The sequence below is a fragment of the Bombina bombina genome, chromosome 2, assembly GCF_027579735.1.
Source record: "Bombina bombina isolate aBomBom1 chromosome 2, aBomBom1.pri, whole genome shotgun sequence".
NCBI lineage: Eukaryota > Metazoa > Chordata > Amphibia > Anura > Bombinatoridae > Bombina > Bombina bombina.
The window spans coordinates 360,819,217-360,834,346 of NC_069500.1; the positions used below are offsets into that span (position 1 = coordinate 360,819,217).

Genomic DNA, 15,130 nt, shown 5'->3' on the forward strand with positions numbered 1-15,130 from the left:
TTACATTCTTTGGATGTGGTAAGAGTTTTGAAATTATGTTGAAGCTATTCAGATTTCAGAAAGACTTCAAGTCTATTTGTTATCTTTTCTGGTTTTAGGAAAGGTCAGAAGGCTTCTGCCATTTCTTTGGCATCTTGGTTAAAGCTTTTTGATTCATCTTGCTTATTTGGAGTCAGGTAAATCCCCGCCTTAGAGGATTACGGCTCATTCTACTCGGTCAGTTTCTACTTCCTGGGCTTTTAAGAATGAAGCTTCTGTTGATCAGATTTGCAAAGCAACGACTTGGTCTTCTTTGCATACTTTTACTAAATTCTACCATTTTGATGTTTTCTCTTCTTCAGAAGCAGTTTTTGGTAGAATAGTACTTCAGGCAGCTGTTTCAGTTTGATTCTTCTGCTTATAACTTCAGTTTTTTTCATTATAAAAATTGAAACTTTTGATTTGGGTAGTGGATTCATTTTTCAGTGGAATTGTCTGTCTTTATTTCTCTTGTAAGGTGTATCCAGTCCACGGATCATTCATTACTTGTGGGATATTCTCATTCCCAACTGGAAGTTGCAAGAGGATCACCCACAGCAGAGCTGTTATATAGCTCCTCCCCTAACTGCCATATCCAGTCATTCTCTTGCAACTCTCAACAAGTGGAGGTAGTAAGAGAGAATGGTGAAATATAGTTAGTTTTTTTTCTTCAATCAAAAGTTTGTTATTTTTAAATGGTACCGGAGTTGTGCTATTTTATCCCAGGCAGTAAATAGAAGAAGAATCTGCCTGCATTTTCTATGATCTTAGCAGGTTGTAACTAAGATCCATTGCTGTTCTCACATATGTCTCAGGAGAGAGGTAACTTCAGCGGGAGAATGGTGTGCAGGTTATCCTGCTATGAGGTATATGCAGTTACAATTTTTTCTAGAGATGTAAATGCTAGAAAATGCTGCTGATACCGGATTAATGTAAGGTAAGCCTGGATACAGTGATTTAATAGCGACTGGTATGATGCTTACTCTCAGAGGTAATACTCTTATAAAATTGCAATATAAAACGTTTGCTGGCATGTTAAGCGTTTTTATATATGTTTTGGTGATAAAACTTTATTGGGGCCTAGTTTTTCCACATGACTGGCTTAAATTTTGCCTAGAAACAGTTTCCTGAGGCTTTCCACTGTTGTAGCATGAGTGGGAGGGGCCTAATTTAGCAATTTTTTGCGCAGTTAAAATTACAGACTGAGACATCCAGCTTCCCTCAGGAGTCCCCTGAATGCTATAGGATATCTCTAAAGGGCTCATAGGCTTTCCAAAGTCATTTATTGGGGAAGGTAGGGCCACAGCAGAGCTCTGGCAGTTTGTTGTGACTGTTAAAAAACGTCTATTTCTTTCATGGAATTAGCAAGAGTCCATGAGCTAGTGACGTATGGGATATACATTCCTATCAGGAGGGGCAAAGTTTCCCAAACCTCAAAATGCCTATAAATACACCCCTCACCACACCCACAAATCAGTTTTTACAAACTTTGCCTCCTGTGGAGGTGGTGAAGTAAGTTTGTGCTAGATTCTACGTTGATATGCGCTCCGCAGCAGGTTGGAGCCCGGTTTTCCTCTCAGCGTGCAGTGAATGTCAGAGGGATGTGAAGAGAGTATTGCCTATTTGAATTCAATGATCTCCTTCTACGGGGTCTATTTCATAGGTTCTCTGTTATCGGTCGTAGAGATTCATCTCTTACCTCCCTTTTCAGATCGACGATATACTCTTATATATACCATTACCTCTACTGATTCTCGTTTCAGTACTGGTTTGGCTTTCTACTACATGTAGATGAGTGTCCTGGGGTAAGTAAGTCTTATTTTTGTGACACTCTAAGCTATGGTTGGGCACTTTTATATAAAGTTCTAAATATTTGTGTTTAAACATTTATTTGCCTTGATTCAGGATGTTCAATATTCCTTATTTCAGACAGTCAGTTTCATTATTTGGGATAATGCATTTGAATAATCAATTTTTCTTACCTTAAAATTTGACTTTTTTCCCTGTGGGCTGTTAGGCTCGCGGGGGCTGAAAATGCTTCATTTTATTGCGTCATTCTTGGCGCAGACTTTTTTGGCGCAAACATTTTTTCTTTATTATTTCCGGCGTCATACTTGTCGCCGGAAGTTGCGTCATTTTTGACGTTTTTGCGCCAAAAATGTTGGCGTTACCGGATGTGGCGTCATTTTTGGCGCTAAAAGCATTTAGGCGCCAAATAATGTGGGCGTCTTTTTTGGCGCCAAAAAATATGGGCGTCATTATTGTCTCCACATTATTTAAGTCTCATTGTTTATTGCTTCTGGTTGCTAGAAGCTTGTTCACTGGCATTTTTTCCCATTCCTGAAACTGTCATTTAAGGAATTTGATCAATTTTGCTTTATATGTTGTTTTTTCTTTTACATATTGCAAGATGTCTCAGATTGAGCCTGAATCAGAAGATACTTCTGGAAAATCGCTGCTTGATTCTGGATCTACCAAAGCTAAGTGTATTTGCTGTAAACTTATGGTATCTGTTCCTCCAGCTGTTGTTTGTAATGAATGTCATGACAAACTTGTTAATGCAGATAATATTTCCTTTAGTAATGTTACATTACCTGTTGCTGTTCCATCAACATCTAATACTCCTGTTCCTGTTAACATAAGAGATTTTGTTTCTAAATCCATTAAGAAGGCTATGTCTGTTATTCCTCCTTCTAGTAAACGTAAAAGGTCTTTTAAAACTTCTCATTTTTAAATGAACATCATCATTCTGATTCTGATAATGATTCCTCTGGTTTCTGTTTCAGAGATTGATGCTCATAAATCTTCATATTTATTTAAAATGGAATTTATTCGTTCTTTACTTAAAGAAGTCTTAATTGCATTAGAAATAGAGGATTCTGGTCCTCTTGATACTAAATCTAAACGTTTAAATAAGGTTTTTAAATCTCCTGTAGTTATTCCAGAAGTTTTTCCTGTCCCTGATGCTATTTCTGAAGTAATTTCCAGGGAATGGAATAATTTGGGTAATTCATTTACTCCTTCTAAACGTTTTAAGCAATTATATCCTGTGCCATCTGACAGATTAGAGTTTTGGGACAAAATCCCTAAAGTTGATGGGGCTATCTCTACTCTTGCTAAACGTACTACTATTCCTACGGCAGATAGTACTTCCTTTAAGGATCCTTTAGATAGAAAAATTGAATCCTTTCTAAGAAAAGCTTACTTATGTTCAGGTAATCTTCTTAGACCTGCTATATCTTTAGCGGATGTTGCTGCAGCTTCAACTTTTTGGTTGGAAGCTTTAGCGCAGCAAGTGACAGATCATGATTCTCATAGCATTGTTAATCTTCTTCAACATGCTAATAATTTTATTTGTGATGCCATCTTTGATATCATTAGGGTTGATGTCAGGTATATGTCTCTAGCTATTTTAGCTAGAAGAGCTTTATGGCTTAAAACTTGGAATGCTGATATGTCTTCCAAGTCAACTTTGCTTTCCCTTTCTTTCCAGGGTAATAAATTATTTGGTTCACAGTTGGATTCCATTATTTCAACTGTTACTGGGGGGAAAGGAACATTTTTACCACAGGATAAAAAATCTAAAGGTAAATTTAGGTCTTCTAATCGTTTTCGTTCCTTTTGTCACAATAAGGAACAAAAGCCTGATCCTTCCCCTACAAGAGCGGTATCAGTTTGGAAACCATCTCCAGTCTGGAATAAATCCAAACCTTTTAGAAAGCCAAAGTCAGCTCCCAAGTCAACATGAAGGTGCGGCCCTCATTCCAGCCCAGCTGGTAGTGGGCAGATTACGATTTTTCAAAGAAATTTGGATCAATTCGATTCACAATCTTTGGATTCAGAACATTGTTTCACAAGGGTACAGAATAGGCTTCAAGATAAGGCCTCCTGCAAGAAGATTTTTTCTTTCCCGTGTCCCAGTAAATCCAGTGAAGGCTCAAGCATCTAGAGTTAGCTAGAGTAATTGTGCCAGTTCCAGTTCTGGAACAGGGGCTGGGGTTTTACTCAAATCTCTTTATTGTACCAAAGAAGGAGAATTCCTTCAGACCAGTTCTGGATTTAAAAATTTTGAATCATTATGTAAGGATTCCAACATTCAAAATGGTAACTATAAGGACTATTCTGCCTTTTGTTCAGCAAGGGCATTATATGTCCACAATAGATTTACAGGATGCATATCTGCATATTCCGATTCATCCAGATCACTATCAGTTTCTGAGATTCTCTTTCCTAGACAAGCATTACCAGTTTGTGGCTCTGCCGTTTGGCCTAGCAACAACTCCAAGGATTTTTACAAAGGTTCTCGGTGCCCTTCTGTCTGTAATCAGTGAACAGGGTATTGTGGTATTTCCTTATTTGGACGATATCTTGGTACTTGCTCAGTCTTCACATTTAGCAGAATCTCATACGAATCGACTTGTATTGTTTCTTCAAAAACATGGTTGGAGGATCAATTTACCAAAAAGTTCATTGATTCCTCAGACAAGGGTAACCTTTTTAGGTTTCCAGATAGATTCAGTGTCCATGACTCTGTCTCTGACAGACAAGAGACGTCTAAAATTGGTTTCAGCTTGTCGAAACCTTCAGTCTCAATCATTCCCTTCGGTAGCCTTATGCATGGAAATTCTAGGTCTTATGACTGCTGCATCGGACGCGATCCCCTTTGCTCGTTTTCACATGTGACCTCTTCAGCTTTGTATGCTGAACCAGTGGTGCAGGGATTATACAAAGATATCTCAATTAATATCTTTAAAACCGATCGTACGACACTCTCTCACGTGGTGGACAGACCACCATCGTTTAGTTCAGGGGGCTTCTTTTGTTCTTCCAACCTGGACTGTGATTTCAACAGATGCAAGTCTGACAGGTTGGGGAGCTGTTTGTAGGTCTCTGACAGCACAAGGGGTTTGGGAATCTCAGGAGGTGAGATTACCAATCAACATTTTGGAACTCCGTGCAATTTTCAGAGCTCTTCAGTCATGGCCTCTTCTAAAGAGAGAGTCGTTCATTTGTTTTCAGACGGACAATGTCACAACCGTGGCATATGTCAATCATCAAGGAGGGACTCACAGTCCTCTGGCTATGAAAGAAGTATCTCGGATACTGGTATGGGCGGAATCCAACTCCTGTCTAATTTCTGCGGTTCATATCCCAGGTATAGACAATTGGGAAGCGGATTATCTCAGTCGCCAAACGTTACATCCGGGCGAATGGTCTCTTCACCCAGAGGTATTTCTTCAGATTGTTCAAATGTGGGGACTTCCAGAAATAGATCTGATGGCTTCCCATCTAAACAAGAAACTTCCCAGGTATCTGTCCAGATCCAGGGATCCTCAGGCGGAGGCAGTGGATGCATTGTCACTTCCTTGGAAGTATCATCCTACCTATATCTTTCCACCTCTAGTTCTCCTTCCAAGAGTGATTTCCAAGATTCTAAAGGAGTGCTCGTTTGTTCTGCTGGTGGCTCCAGCATGGCCTCACAGGTTTTGGTATGCGGATCTTGTCCGGATGGCCACTTGCCAACCGTGGACTCTTCCATTAAGACCAGACCTTCTATCGCAAGGTCCTTTTTTCCATCAGGATCTCAAATCCTTAAATTTGAAGGTATGGAGATTGAACGCTTGATTCTCAGTCATAGAGGTTTCTCTGACTCAGTAATTAATACTATGTTACAGGCTCGTAAATCTGTATCTAGGAAGATATATTATCGAGTCTGGAAGATTTACATTTCTTGGTGTTCTTCTCATCATTTTTCTTGGCATTCTTTTAGAATTCCTAGAATTTTACAGTTTCTTCAGGATGGTTTGGATAAAGGTTTGTCTGCAAGTTCCTTGAAAGGACAAATCTCTGCTCTTTCTGTTCTTTTCCACAGAAAGATTGCTAGTCTTCCTGATATTCATTGTTTTGTACAGGCTTTGGTTCGTATAAAGCCTGTCATTAAGTCAATTTCTCCTCCTTGGAGTTTGAATTTGGTTCTGGGGGCTCTTCAAGCTCCTCCGTTTGAACCTATGCATTCGCTGGACATTAAATTACTTCCTTGGAAAGTTTTGTTTCTTTTGGCCATCTCTTCTGCTAGAAGAGTTTCTGAATTATCTGCTCTTTCTTGTGAGTCTCCTTTTCTGATTTTTCATCTGGATAAGGCGGTGTTGCGGATTTCTTTTAAATTTTTACCTAAGGTTGTGAATTCTAACAACATTAGTAGAGAAATTGTGGTTCCTTCATTGTGTCCTAATCCTAAGAATTCTAAGGAAAAATCGTTGCATTCTTTGGATGTAGTTAGAGCTTTGAAATATTATGTTGAAGCTACTAAAAATTTCCGAAAGACTTCTAGTCTATTTGTTATCTTTTCCGGTTCTAGGAAAGGTCAGAAGGCTTCTGCCATTTCTTTGGCGTCTTGGTTAAAGTCTTTGATTCAAAGGATTACAGCTCATTCTACTAGGTCAGTTTCTACTTCCTGGGCGTTTAGGAATGAAGCTTCGGTTGATCAGATTTGCAAAGCAGCAACTTGGTCTTCTTTGCATACTTTTACTAAATTCTACCATTTTGATGTGTTTTCTTCTTCTGAAGCAGTTTTTGGTAGAAAAGTACTTCAGGCAGCTGTTTCAGTTTGAATCTTCTGCTTATAATTTCAGTTTTTTTCATTATAAGATTTAAACTTTGTTTTGGGTGTGGATTATTTTCAGCGGAATTGGCTGTCTTTATTTTATCCCTCCCTCTCTAGTGACTCTTGCGTGGAAGATCCACATCTTGGGTAGTCATTATCCCATACTTCACTAGCTCATGGACTCTTGCTAATTACATGAAAGAAAACATAATTTATGTAAGAACTTACCTGATAAATTCATTTCTTTCATATTAGCAAGAGTCCATGAGGCCCACCCTTTTTTGTGGTGGTTATGATTTTTTTGTATAAAGCACAATTATTCCAATTCCTTATTTTTTATGCTTTCGCACTTTTTTCTTATCACCCCACTTCTTGGCTATGCGTTAAACTGATTTATGGGTGTGGTGAGGGGTGTATTTATAGGCATTTTGAGGTTTGGGAAACTTTGCCCCTCCTGGTAGGAATGTATATCCCATACGTCACTAGCTCATGGACTCTTGCTAAAATGAAAGAAATGAATTTATCAGGTAAGTTCTTACATAAATTATGTTATCGTTTTTTTTATCCGTTTTTTGAACTAAGGGGTTAATCATCCATTTGCAAGTGCAATGCTCTCTTAGCTTATTACATACACTGTAAAAATTTCGTTTGATTTACTGCCTTTTTTCACTCTTTTTCAAATTCTGACAAAATTTGTTTCTCTTAAAGGCACAGTACCGTTTTTTATATTTGCTTGTTAACTTGATTTAAAGTGTTTTCCAAGCTTGCTAGTCTCATTGCTAGTCTGTACAAACATGTCTGACATAGAGGAAACTCCTTGTTCATTATGTTTAAAAGCCATGGTGGAACCCCCTCTTAGAATGTGTACCAAATGTACTGATTTCACTTTAAGCAATAAAGATCATATTCTGTCTTTAAAAAATTTATCACCAGAGGAATCTGACGAGGGGGAAGTTATGCCGACTAACTCTCCCCACGTGTCAGATCCTTTGACTCCCGCTCAAGGGACTCACGCTCAAATGGCGCCAAGTACATCTAGGGCGCCCATAGCGTTTACTTTACAAGACATGGTGGCAGTCATGGATAATACACTGTCAGCGGTATTAGCCAGACTACCTGAATTTAGAGGAAAGCGAGATAGCTCTGGGGTTAGACGAAATACAGAGCATACTGACGCTTTAAGAACCATGTCTGATACTGCCTCACAATATGCAGAATCTGAGGAAGGAGAGCTTCAGTCTGTGGGTGATGTTTCTGACTCTGGGAAGATGATGCAACCTGATTCTGATATTTCTACATTTAAATTTAAGCTTGAACACCTCCGCGTATTGCTCAGGGAGGTTTTAGCTGCTCTGAATGACTGTGATATAATTGCAGTGCCAGAGAAATTGTGTAGACTGTATAAATACTATGCAGTGCCAGTGTGTACTGATGTTTTTCCAATACCTAAAAGGTTTACAGAAATTATTAATAACGAATGGGATAGACCAGGTGTGCCGTTCTCTCCCCCTCCTATTTTTAGATAAATGTTTCCAATAGACACCACCACACGGGACTTATGGCAGACAGTCCCTAAGGTGGAGGGAGTAGTTTCTATTCTAGCAAAGCGTATTACTATCCCTGTTGAGGACAGTTGTGCTTTTTTAGATCCAATGGATAAAAAGTTAGAGGGTTACCTTAATAAAATGTTTATTCAACAAGGATTTATCCTACAGCCCCTTGCATGCATTGCTCCTGTCACTGCTGCTGCGGCGGCGTTCTGGTTTGAGTCTCTGGAAGAGGCTTTACAGGTAGAGACTCATTGGATGACATACTTGACAAGCTTAGAGCACTTAAGCTAGCCAATTCTTTTGTTTCTGATGCCATTGTTCATTTGACTAAACTAACGGCTAAGAATTCTGGTTTTGCAATCCAGGCGCGCAGAGCGCTATGGCTTAAATCATGGTCAGCTGACGTTACTTCAAAGTCTAAGCTGCTTAACATTCCCTTCATGGGGCAGACCATGGTTTGAAGGAGATTATTGCTGATATCACTGGAGGAAAAGGTCATGCCCTTCCTCAGGACAGGCCCAAATCAAGGGCCAAACAGTCTAATTTTCGTGCCTTTCGAAACTTCAAGGCAGGTGCGGCATCAACTTCCTCTATTGCAAAACAAGAGGGAACTTTTGCTCAGTCCAAGACGGTCTGGAGACCTAACCAGACCTGGAACAAAGGTAAGCAGGCCAAAAAGCCTGCTGCTACCTCTAAGACAGCATGAAGGAACGGCCCCCTATCCGGTAATGGATCTAGTAGGGGGCAGACTTTCACTCTTCGCCCAGGCGTGGGCAAGAGATGTCCAGGATCCCTGGGCGTTGGAAATTATATCTCAGGGATATCTTCTGGACTTCAAAGCTTCCCCCCCAAAAGGGAGATCTCACCTTTCACAATTATCTGCAAACCAGATAAAGAGAGAGGCATTCTTACATTGTGTACAAGACTTCCTAGTTATGGGAGTGATCCATCCAGTTCCAAAGGAGGAACAGGGACAGGGATTTTACTCAAATCTGTTTGTGGTTCCCAAAAAAGAGGGAACCTTCAGACCAATTTTGGATCTAAAGATCTTAAACAAATTCCTCAGTTCCATCATTCAAGATGGAAACTATTCGTACTATCCTACCTATGATCCAGGAGGGTCAATATATGACTACAGTGGATTTAATGGATGCTTATCTTCACATTCCGATACACAAAAATCATCATCGGTTTCTCAGGTTTTCCTTTCTAGACAGGCATTACCAGTTTGTAGCTCTTCCCTTTGGATTAGCTACAGCCCCAAGAATTTTTACGAAGGTTCTGGGGTCGCTTCTGCCGGTCCTAAGGCCGCGGGGCATAGCAGTGGCCCCTTATTTAGGCGTCAAACTTCCAAATTGCCAAGTCTCATACGGACATAGTACTGGCATTTCTGAGGTCGCATGGGTGGAAAGTGAACGAGGAAAAGAGTTCTCTATCCCCACTCACAAGAGTTTCCTTCCTAGGGACTCTGATAGATTCTGTGGAAATGAAAATTTACCTGACGGAGTCCAGGTTATCAAAACTTCTAAATTACTGCCGTGTTCTTCATTCCATTCCACGCCCTTCGGTGGCTCAGTGCATGGAAGTAATCGGCTTAATGGTAGCGGCAATGGACATAGTGCCGTTTGCACGCCTACATCTCAGACCGCTGCAACTATGCATGCTCAGTCAGTGGAATGGGGATTACACAGATTTGTCCCCTCTACTAAATCTGGATCAAGAGACCAGGGATTCTCTTCTCTGGTGGCTATCTCGGGTCCATCTGTCCAAAGGTATGACCTTTCGCAGGCCAGATTGGACAATTGTAACGACAGATGCCAGCCTTCTAGGTTGGGGTGCAGTCTGGAACTCCCTGAAGGCAAGGGATCGTGGACTCAGGAGGAGACACTCCTTCCAATAAATATTCTGGAACTGAGAGCAATATTCAATGCTCTTCAGGCTTGGCCTCAGTTAGCAACCCTGAGGTTCATCAGATTTCAGTCTGACAACATCACGACTGTGGCTTACATCAACCATCAAGGGGGAACAAGGAGTTCCCTAGCGATGTTAGAAGTCTCAAAGATAATTCGCTGGGCAGAGATTCACTCTTGCCACCTATCCGCTATCCATATCGCAGGTGTAGAGAACTGGGAGGCGGATTTTCTAAGTCGTCAGACTTTTCATCTGGGGGAGTGGGAACTCCATCCGGAGGTGTTTGCTCAATTGATTCATCGTTGGGGCAAACCACGACTGGATCTCATGGCGTCTCGCCAGAACGCCAAGCTTCCTTGTTACGGATCCAGGTCCAGGGATCCTGAGGCGACGCTGGTCTTTCAACCTGGCCTATGTGTTTCCACCGTTTCCTCTGCTCCCTCGACTGATTGCCAAAATCAAGCAGGAGAGAGCATCAGTGATTTTGATAGCGCCTGCGTGGCCACGCAGGACCTGGTATGCAGATCTAGTGGACATGTCATCCGTTCCACCTTGGACTCTGCCGTTAAGACAAGACCTTCTACTTCAGGGTCCTTTCAATCATCCAAATCTAATTTCTTTGAGACTGACTGCCTGGAGATTGAACGCTTGATTTTATCAAAGTGTGGCTTCTCCGAGTCAGTCTTTGATACCTTAATACAGGCACGAAAGCCTGTCACCAGGAAAATTTACCATAAGATATGGCGTAAATATCTTTATTGGTGTGAATCCAAGGGTTACTCATGGAGTAAGGTCAGGATTCCCAGGATATTATCCTTTCTCCAAGAAGGTTTGGAAAAAGGATTGTCAGCTAGTTCCTTAAAGGGACAGATTTCTGCACTGTCTATTCTTTTGCACAAGCGTCTGGCAGATGTTCCAGACGTTCAGGCATTTTGTCAGGCTTTAGTTAGAATCAAGCCTGTGTTTAAACCTGTTGCTCCGCTATGGAGCTTAAATCTGGTTCTTAAGGTTCTTCAAGGAGTTCCGTTTGAACCTCTTCATTCCATAGATATCAGACTTTTATCTTGGAAAGTTCTTTTTTTGGTAGCTATTTCCTCGGCTCGTAGAGTCTCTGAGTTATCTGCCTTACAATGTGATTCTCCTTATCTGATCTTCCATACGGATAAGGTAGTCCTGCGTACCAAACCTGGGTTTTTACCTAAGGTGGTATCTAACAAGAATATCAATCAGAGATTGTTGTTCCATCCTTGTGTCCTAATCCTTCTTCAAAGAAGGAACGTCTATTACACAATCTGGACGTGGTTCGTGCTTTAAAGTTTTACTTACAAGCTACTAAAGATTTTCGTCAAACATCTGCTTTGTTTGTTGTCTACTCTGGACAGAGGAGAGGTCAAAAGGCTTCGGCAACCTCTCTTTCTTTTTGGCTAAGACGCATAATCCGCTTAGCCTATGAGACTGCTGGCCAGCAGCCTCCTGAAAGGATTACAGCTCATTCTACTAGAGCTGTGGCTTCCACATGGGCCTTTAAAAATGAGGCTTCTGTTGAACAGATTTGCAAGGCGGCGACTTGGTCTTCGCTTCATACTTTTTCAAAATTCTACAAATTTGATACTCTTGCTTCTTCGGAGGCTATTTTTGGGAGACAGGTTTTACAGGCAGTGGTACCTTCCATTTAAGTACCTGCATTGTCCCTCCCTTCATCCGTGTACTTTAGCTTTGGTATTGGTATCCCACAAGTAATGGATGATCCGTGGACTGGATACACCTTACAAGAGAAAACATAATTTATGCTTACCTGATAAATTTATTTCTCTTGTGGTGTATCCAGTCCACGGTCCGCCCTGTCATTTTAAGGCAGGTAATTTTTAAATTTAAACTACAGTCACCACTGCACCCTATGGTTTCTCCTTTCTCTGCTTGTTTTCGGTCGAATGACTGGATATGGCAGTTAGGGGAGGAGCTATATAACAGCTCTGCTGTGGGTGATCCTCTTGCAACTTCCTGTTGGGAATGAGAATATCCCACAAGTAATGGATGATCCGTGGACTGGATACACCACAAGAGAAATAAATTTATCAGGTAAGCATAAATTATGTTTTTATCCCTCCCTCTCTAGTGACTCTTGCGTGGAAGTTCCACATCTTTGGTATCTGCTATCCCATACGTCACTAGCTCATGGACTCTTGCTAATTACATGAAAGAAAACATAATTTATGTAAGAACTTACCTGATAAATTCATTTCTTTCATATTAGCAAGAGTGGTGGTTATGATTTTTTTGTATAAAGCACAATTATTCCAATTCCTTATTTTTTGATGCTTTCGCTCCTTTCTTATCACCCCACTTCTTGGCTATTCGTTAAACTGAATTGTGGGTGTGGTGAGGGGTGTATTTATAGGCATTTTAAGGTTTGGGAAACTTTGCCCCTCCTGGTAGGAATGTATATCCCATACGTCACTAGCTCATGGACTCTTGCTAATATGAAAGAAATGAATTTATCAGGTAAGTTCTTACATAAATTATGTTTTTCTACCGCAGTTCAAGAAATCTAAGCCCAAGGGTCATCTGGCAGGACGTTTTCATTCCTTTTGGAACAAAAATTAAAGGATCACAGAAGCGACTAAAATTGAGTCTCCCAGGCCTACCTGGAAGCCCACCCAGGGGTGGAATGAGAACAAGCAGCCCAAGAATGCTTCCCAAGATAACAAAACGGCTCGAAGGTATCACCCACCACCTGGAGGAGGACACATTCAATTCTATATTAGACCTAAAAGGGCTCAAGAGATTTGTAAGAGTTCCCACTTTCATGTTGGAGACAATAAGATCCATCCTCCTTTTGGTTCAATAGGGACAGTTTATGTCCACATTAGACCTGAAGCTGGCATATCTACACATTCCGATACCCAAGGACCCCTATCGGTTTCTTCGGTTCACCTTCCTAGACAAACACTTCCAATTTGTGGCACTTCCATTTAGGTCGGCTACTGCTCCACGTGTGTTCACAAAGGTGCTGGGTGCACTCCTTGCTGCGGTTTATCTGCAGGTGATCGCAATGACTTCTTACCTGGACAATGTTCTTGTTCAGGCTCCTTCCTTGTCAGTGGCGCAGGACCACATGCAGAGGTTACTCTAGTTTCTTTGGACACACAGTTGTAAGGTCAACCTGGAAAAGAGCTCCCTTGTCCCGGCTACGATTCTGTCAGCATACACATTTTACCTTACTCTCTAGCGCAATGAGAAGCTTCAGAGGGCGTATCGCCTGCTTCAGTCCAATGCTATAACATTTGCTTGCTTTGATCTGAGACCACTACAGTTGTGTATGCTCAGACAATGGAATGGAGACCATTCAGATCTATCACAGGTTATCTCTCCCACAACCAGACGAGTTTGGTTGCAATCCCTAAACCCTGTCCTCCTAGGAACAAGTTTCCACCACACTTCTTAGAGTATAATCACCACAGACGATAGTCTGTCAGGATGGGGTGCAGCGTGGGGTTCTCTCAGAGCCCAGGGGACTTGGTGTCAGGAGAGAGAATCACTTTCAGTCAACAGTCTCGTATTGAGGGCCATATACAACTCGCTTCTGGTGTGCCCTCAACTAGGTCCCGTCCTGCATATCCGATTCCAATAGAGCAACATCATGACAGTGGCCTACATCAACAATCAGGGAGGTCCCTCCAGGTGATTTCTCGGATTATTCAGTGGGCGGAGACATATCAATGTCAGATCTGAGCTATCCACATGCCAGATGTGTTGAATTGGGAGGCAGATTTCCTGTGCAGGCAGACCCTTAATTCAGTGAATTTCTCTCTGAATCAGGAGGTATTTTGGGAACTAACCCGCAGGTGGGGTGTTCCAGACATAGTTCTGATTGCTTCCCGATTCAATGCAAAGAGATACGGATTGAGATCCATGGATCCTCAGGCGGAGGTAGTGGATGTTCTAGCGGTTCCGTCTAACTTCAACTTGTTCTATCTGTTTCCAACAATTGTATCTGCCGGAGTAGTAGTTTGGATCAAACAGGAGCACATACGGACTATCTTGATAGCTCCTGTGTGGCCACGCAGGACTTGGTTAGTATGCATCCATATTTTGGATGTGGTCAGGGCGTTGAAGTTCTACCTTCACGCTACTAAGGAATTTTGTCACTCTTCTTCCTTATTTGTCCTGTATACTGGTAAGTGCAAGAGGCAGAAGGCCTCAGCTGTAATCATTTCCTTTTGGTTGCGAAGTGTAATTCGCAAGGAAGTGAATCAAGACCCCCTTTTGAGAATTGCAGCTCTTTCCTCTCCTGGGGTGGCACTTTCCATTTAATATTGAGGCTTCAGTTGAACAAATCTGTAAGTCTGAGACCTGGTCGTTGTTGCATACTTTCAGGAAGTTCTATAAATTCTATGTTTTTGCTTCTGCTGAAGCAGCTTTTGGTAGAAGGGTTCTACAAGCAGCGGTGCCTAGTGATTAGGGCTGCCTTCCCTACTTTTCACTCCCAAACATGTGTGAAATTCACAGCTTGGGTGGGTATTGGTTTCCCATAGGTTAAGAATGTTTTTATGGACTCTCCCAATAGAAGGAACATTTTATTTTTACCTTATAAATTTATTTCCTTCTTGGCAGTGAGACCGCACCCAGTTACTAAATGTGTAGTGGCGCCAGTTGTTTTTTGCAACTCTGTACCCCTTGTATCTCTCTTAACTTCTCCTTATCCTCGGCTGAACTACTGAAGGGTAGGGGAAGTGACAGGGATATTTATAGTCTTGTTTGGGGTGTCTTTGCCTCCTCCTTGTGGCCAGGTAGAGTAATTCCCATAGTTTAATAATGTTTTGTGAACTCTCACCACTAAGAAGGAAATTAATTTATCAGCTAAGCATACATTTTGTTTCATGATTCAGATATAGAGTTGGGTTTTAAATAATTTTGTAGTTTGGTTCTTGTTTCTATTATCAAATTTGCTTTGTTCTATTGGTATCCTTTATTAAAAAGCATACCCAGGTAGGCATGGAAGCAGCAGTACACTACTGGGAAGCTAGCTGGTGATTGGTGGCTGTGC

The 15,130-nt window shown here is 41.4% G+C and overlaps 1 protein-coding gene across 1 annotated transcript in view; it reads left to right on the top strand.

The window, feature by feature from the left end:
• Window positions 1-15,130, top strand: part of KNTC1 (kinetochore associated 1) — a 1,377,837-nt gene that overhangs the window by 614,124 nt on the left and 748,583 nt on the right. The gene's annotated exons all lie outside the window — the stretch shown is intronic.